At 34.0% G+C, this 7437-nt stretch overlaps 1 protein-coding gene across 1 annotated transcript in view; it reads left to right on the top strand.

Annotated features, from left to right (window-relative positions):
* The first annotated feature begins 2484 nt into the window (after positions 1-2484).
* The window catches only part of LOC136825496 (probable glutamate receptor), a 34833-nt gene continuing 29880 nt past the window's right edge, over positions 2485-7437 (top strand). The window contains exon 1 of the mRNA XM_067082049.1: positions 2485-2812. The gene's annotated coding sequence lies outside the window, so the exon portion shown is untranslated. The remainder of the gene's footprint in view (positions 2813-7437) is intronic.

Genomic DNA, 7437 nt, shown 5'->3' with positions numbered 1-7437 from the left:
ACGAATTCAAGAGGCATTTTGGGGTGTAGCTATATCCAGTTTGAATATTACCACAATAAGAAAGTGCTTTGTTTATGTAAAATGAAGAAAGATTTGTTTTCCATGTTTGTTTTTAAGAGAACAGCAGTTAAAATTACAGTAAACGACTAATTTTAGTTGTTTATTTGTAGTTGAGAGCAGCAATTTAAATTACAATAAACGACAAATTTTAGTAAACAGCCATGGTTTAGAAGTTAAACAATAAGAAAAGATGGACTGATTGACTGATTTGTATAAATTCAGGAAAGTTTGTTTCTATTTCAAAACAATCATTGTAGTTCTGTAAAATAACTTTTTTTTATTCACCTTTTTCATTTTTGTTTTGATTTATTTTATTATTAATTTTTTTTATTTTAGACATTTTGTTTTAGACAAATTGTATTTTAGACAAATTGTTTTAGACGAATTGGTTTAGACAAATTGATTTAGACAAATTGTATTTTAGACAAATTGTTTTAGACAAACTCGCCGGATCCCACATAATATATATCTATTGTCAAGAGGTAAACCTCAGAAATGCCACCTCATCCTCCAAGTATGAATGTAACGTAACTTGCAAATGAGATTAATTTTACTTTTCTGGAAATCATGTTTATTTATTTCTTTTTCTTAAAGATGTTTGCAGGTGGAAATTCGCCCCTAATTCATATCCTCTCACCACTACCCCATGTGGGAAAACCTTTTAATACTTTCTTGCCCTAGTGACTGCCAGCGATCTTGATTTCAGGTGCGGATTCATGCAGAGATCGCTAATCCTGCCGAAGCAGGCACACCCAAAAGAGAAAGCACTCCCACGCTGGCGACTGACTCTTGTGATTGCAGCCATATTGAACACCTGGTAGGTGCCCCGCATGCGGACCGTATAGAAAACAGGACTCCAGGTGAATGACAGCAGCAACGCCTGGAATGAACAATGTCGTAATCCTTACGAGGGCATAAAAGAAGGAATCCCGACTCGCTCAGCCTTAGAGTAACCTCGGACCCAGAAGACATCAGAACTATCCCAGGACACTTAGTTCTCCACTCTGCTCCTTGAGCTGTCCCTTGAAATCCCATGTGGCTGTCCTTGAGCATACAGTGTCCTTTTGTAGTGAAGCCCCTTAACGCTACCCTCCACCATCAGTCCCCGTGGACGAGGAAGCCGTCTCCTGACGAATGTAGTGTATCAAGGTCAAGGTTCCTAAGTCAGTCACGCATCTATCAGCCTTCTGTTATTTTTCTGTTTCCTTTTTAAAGCGATATACCCGCAGTGAGACCTGTATTACTTTAAAGTCTGTTAACGTAACGATAACTTACAGCGAAGTGAATTATTTGTTTACTGCTTGGAATTAAAGTCACCAGAATCGAGGTCCTTTATAGGCACCTTCCGTGCACGCCCTCGATTCCTTGATTACGCTCCTAATACACCTACGAAACCATGTGTATTTCAATTACAGAGGAGAGTTACCTGCTTTGAATCTGAGCACCATCTTGTGTGCACAGTGGTATAACCCCTGCTTTCTCCCCCTCTGCAGTGCCCCTTTGAAGCAGGCCTTTTAAATTACGTCAGGGAAAATACCCCAGTTGTTTATTATTCCCTTGGAACGGCAGGATTCTGTTTACCTGTCCAAATTTACGTTTCATTTTCTTCTGATATGTAGTTAATGTAAATATGCTCATGTAAGTGAAAACTTAAGTGTTTAACTGAAACTTCCCCCCTTTGAAGCAGGCCTTCAGCCTATACCTTTGCTTATGTTTACTGGACTCGGCCTAAGAGTCAGATGTAATAAATTTTCAAGGTAAGGTCTCAATGCACTCAACCATAAACATATAAAATATATATAATATATATATATATATATATATATATATATATATATATATATATATATAATAACATGATATCTCATAATGACTAAGATCGTTTTATCTTGAAAGCGTCGTAAGTTTTGGCAAAGTTGATTCATATAAATATGAAAATGAGTCCAACTAGTCTATTTGTCAGTGTTCCTGGTAATTTTATTCAGTGTTTATTATTATAAACAAATAAAACTGAAGCATTTGACATAGCCTAGTTAGACCAATATCTACGTAAACTCATTGTTTTATAGGTTTGGTGTGATATTTTCTTTATGATTCATTGTCTGGTATTGTACATGTTTACAGAATCACGTTGTAAGGGCCAATACATAATATGAAAATGACGATATAACTGTAACTTTGCCATAACGAGCTTTAAAGCAAAAACTGCTATCTTTTGAATTATAAAAATACAATGTCGTTTACGACTTTTTTTTTAAATTTAAGTGTTCATCTTACACCTCGCAAACCAAAAGACCATGTTGAAAAACTAAGATTCTCTTATTTTATTACCAAGTAACTTCAACCCGATCATAGTGTGAGAGTTCATATTAGCAGCATGTTTATTTGTTTACGTAGGAGGTCCTACCTTTATAATCCTTGCGTAGTCACTGTTTGGCCGATGACCTGTGTGGCTATTTTATTCCACATCTTTAAATCCTCAGTATTTCAGTTCTTATCTTACGTTTGAGTACTGTCAGTGAACATTCATGTTTTCAAAGTTTACGGAATTTGCATTTTTATGCAACAGAAACTCATTACAATGATTTCTGCGTTAAGTTTTCTACGTTTCTGTGTCATTATAGTCATGGGTTTGTTTATGCTGTGCTCCAAGTTGTAACGAGTTTGTGATTACGTGATTACAACTCTTAATAATTAAAAGGAGATTTGTTCACTGTGTCCCCTTCTTGGATACTCCAGACTTTTACGAAAGGTAAGCAGCTTTCTCTTGTATACTATTGACTGAAACCAACCATAGTCTTACCTACAGTTGAGACCTTGAAAACGTGACAAGGAACAGTAAACACGGCACTGAGTTACTGGGAAATGAATTATAGAAATAGCTTATAAGTTTCTTGCATTCTGTATTTTTTTTTATATCCATGGTTAGGTGATATTACATGTCCAGTACTGCATGCAAAATATTATTGTACTACGGTTTAAAACTTGCGGATTGTTGGTTGCTACAATATTCTTTCCTCAAATTACGGAGGAAAACCTGATGAAAATTTGTCTTGTTGTTGAAGAGAAATATTTTTTAAGCTCGTTTGAAGCTATTTGTATCTCGTCTTGGGAATGACAATAGTTTCACTGTAGCATTTAGATTTCAAAAATATGAGGCCACCAATATTTGTTATTTCCTTTGTCTTTACCCGCCTTACCCGTTAGACTAAGGCAACCCTGTCTATAATTGCTTAGGTTACGTCATCTCTATTAGGGTAGGTTAGGTTAGGCCAGGTAGGCTAGAGCACCAAACAAACCTTACAGTTCAGTTTAGTGTAACCTTAAAAAAACGAAAAAGAAAAATGTAAAAATAAGATTTGCTAAATAAGATCGGTTTCCAAGTGATCTGAAAATCGAATACAAAATTTACGCTTTAACTTAGTAGGAATATTAGTAAGTATAACGTTCGTAGAAGACATCCTACTAATGATGATAAAATATCCTATGGTTTTGCAGTATTGGACAAGCTCACTAGTCATATTAAGTAGAGAACCTAATAATACTGGCATTAGAATGAATGCTACTCAAGTTTCTGACCTGGTGGACGGCGAGGGGAAATAGAAAAATGGTTTTATATAAATGATGCACTGTACGTGGTACAGATGAGACGTAACGATGTACAGCATTAATGTTTACTTGTGGTTATTTGTACAGAGCGGCTTTCGCTTTGGAACTGAAGTATACTTAGACTGATACCATTGAATTTCGTGGCTATTGTACTGGTATATAGTAACCTTTTCGCATGCCATTAAGCAGATGAGGAATTTTGTAATGACTTAAGTGTTCAAAATACAATGGTTAGGAATTCCAGGTGAGAGGATGGCAGTGTGGCTGAAATATGAAAGTGTTTATGGAACAAGAGTTTGATACAAAACAGTCATCCGAGAGTGAAGAAAAAATATATACGCGGAACTAGAGAAAGCTTTATATAATTGCCAGGGGTGTGATGCTGAAGGTGTTGATGTTGGGTAGGCTACCCCGGAAGGTAATTTGTTGAAGTGATTTGAGTTGCGATGAACTGCAGGTTTGCAAGAAAGAAGTCTGCTTGTTGGAAGCAAAATTCATAAAATTTATATATATATATATATATATATATATATATATATATATATATATATATATATATATATATATATATATATATATATATATATATATATGTGTATATATATATATATATATATATATATGTATATATATATATATATATATATATATATATATATATATATATATATATATATATATATATATATATATTATATATATATATATATATATATATATATATATATATATATATATATATATATATATATATATATATATATATATATATATATATATATATATATATATATGTATATATATATAGGTATGTGGATTATCAGGAGTACCCATAGGATAGAAGCCATGGCTGAGTGTTCAACATGACGAAAACCCATGTAAAGGATCACTAGGAGCAAAGACACTGAAACAACGCAAAATACAAGACGAACGGATCGGAGGAGCTCATGGTGTGTTTAGAACCTGATAAATATTTATTCATCCTTAAAAGCTGCCAAGGAAGATTTGCGCTTCAAGAGTCCTTGTTGCTCTTCAGTGTTGAATTTAAATAGGAAATATCAAGAAGTTGCCCATGATGCATTACATCAAAAATAAAGCCAGCGTTTGTGTCTCATGCCTCGAAGATTGTTTCATATTTCAGTTATATATAAATGGCGCATAGGTGTAGACCAAGAATGTCGAATTTAAAAATAAGATTTGCTCGAGTGCTAGTTTGAAGAATTGGGTAGATTCTGTTATACATCTCTCTCTCTCTCTCTCTCTCTCTCTCTCTCTCTCTCTCTCTCTATCAGTCCCTGTGCGCACTTGCTTCTTGCAATTTCCACACGACCTTCGTTTCAGCTTTGTATACTTGAGAGAGAATATTTATACAAAATCACCTGAAAATAATATTCTCTTAGCTTATAACTTTCCTTCCTTTTAGGGACGGTTTTCCCTACTCAGATATCGTGGTTTCATTCTGCCAATTTTACCTTTTCTTTGGAATGGTAAATTTTAGAATATTTTTTATATACAGTGGCATTAATTGGTGCTGTGACGCCAGATGCTCATAATATTACATAATGCAGTTAATGTTCCCATATGAATTCACACCTATGATTTATTTTTATTTGTGCCTTAAGTTTTTTTTTTTTATTCGTCTTTTTTGACAAATAATTTTCTCTTTCTCAGATTTATGCACAAAATTCTAACACTGTCCCCTAACATTATCTCCACGTTTCCATTATAAATATATAAATATACATATGTATGTATATGTGTATATATATGTATATATACTGTATATATATATACATATATATATATATATATATATATATATATATATATATATATATATATATATATATATATATGTAAATTATCAATATATATACATATATTAATGTTAGGAGAAACAATGTCAAAATGAATACAGAAAATAATGTATTTTCTCCACACATAGTTTTGTCTGAATTAAAGTTACCTTTATTAAATTAATAGCATTTATTTGCACACAAAAAATTTCCAGACAGAAACTGTCAACCGTTGTGTCGTCATTCATAGTGTCGCAAAATGCAGGCAAATCAAAGGGAAAATCAGCCTTCGTGACATTGTGACATTTCTTCCTTGTCATTGTTTCCACGGAATAGTTTTTTTTTTCCATTATTCCCATTGGTCAAAATCATTTATCACCCGTTTATTAACAATTGACAACCGGATTGTCCCTTTCGCTTTCCGTCTCATAAAAGAAGGAAGAACTTGAAGGTCACATTCGTTGTGTAAACAAAGATTGAAACACACTGATCGCCTTTGGACCATATATTAAAAAAATAAAAATGGTGCATTATTCTTTGTCCCGCTGGAATTGAGTGACAGGTCGAAGGACAAGTCCAAGTGAAGTAGAATGCGAAATGAGGAACCGTCTGTCAGTTCTTGGAGAAAAAAGCCTTTGGTATTTAGGAGAAAACTTAGGTGGGTCTTAGGAAGTGGCTGACGCGTCGATGCAACCTACACGAGAAATTAAATCAAAATGCGGAAATAATGCGTCAGTGGATTCTTGATCTTTTTTACCCATAGGCCTAAGCCTTGTAGGATCGCCAGTGCACGATGAACTGGGACATGTAACGAAATAATGAAGTGAACAGAGTCGGGTAACTACAAAGTGGTAACGTTCGATTTCATTCATTCATGCAACAGTCTTATATGGTTGTGCTTTTTAAAACTATTCGTCAAAGAGGAAATAGTTAAATCAGTTGAGATTCCTCGGGATACAATCATTCACTTAAAATGCCTGGTATACGTTTGGTATAAATGTTGGAACGGAAGGGCTTTTATCATCTAGGAATTGCTCGAGTGCATTCGAGGTAGTCTGTGTACTGAGGGGCGGGAGGGTATCGATAGTCTGCTAATGAGCCACTGTAGAATGTATTGTATACGATGCTGCTGATGACGTGTAAAGTATCTTCACAGGGAGTTCATCGTTGGTTCGATTGGCTAAAGGATGATTACGGCAGTAATTAAAACTCACATGAAACGGAATGGCTGAGCCTTTGGCTTGATCCTTCCTGACGAACAAATCCTCATAAACTGGCATCATAGAATGATTTTACCCATTACGTAACAGGGTAGTTAAGAACACGGGCAGAAGAATCAAATGCAGCAACATTGCTTAAAACTAGATGATACCATCCACGGCTTAGAATTTGTGCGATAGAGTATTCAGTTCTATAAGTGAAAGGCTTGCCTTCACCAGAGAACGGAGTAAATTCTTTGGACTGTTATAATGGTAGCATTATATATCCTGAGAGAAGACAGCGAGAATGAAGAACTTCCATGAAAACCTTCAAGAGGTCATTATGTAGTTATAACACCTGGCTACGTAAGAAATATTTGATATAGGAATCTGAACCCACGATAGACACGAACACGACTTCGTTTGAAAATGTTAATGACATGCTCAAAAGGAAAATTAAATTTCCGCACAAAGTATCCACAGTGGAACGGAGGACTTCAGACGTTTCAAAGGGGCTTACTATGGCTTTCCGTAATCTGGTAGTTAATAGTTAGACTGAAAGCAATCAAATGAAAGGAACGGTATTAAAAGCAGATTGGATACAGAGAAGCAAAATAAACTTGAGATTATATATATATATATATATATATATATATATATATATATATATATATATATATATATATATATATATATATATATATATATATATATATATATATATATATATATATATATTTAAAGTAACAAGTAGATTTGCTGGATTACCAGTA

This window comes from Macrobrachium rosenbergii, chromosome 37 (genome assembly GCF_040412425.1).
Source record: "Macrobrachium rosenbergii isolate ZJJX-2024 chromosome 37, ASM4041242v1, whole genome shotgun sequence".
NCBI classification, from domain to species: Eukaryota; Metazoa; Arthropoda; class Malacostraca; order Decapoda; family Palaemonidae; genus Macrobrachium; species Macrobrachium rosenbergii.
This window is presented reverse-complemented; position numbering and strand designations above follow the sequence as displayed.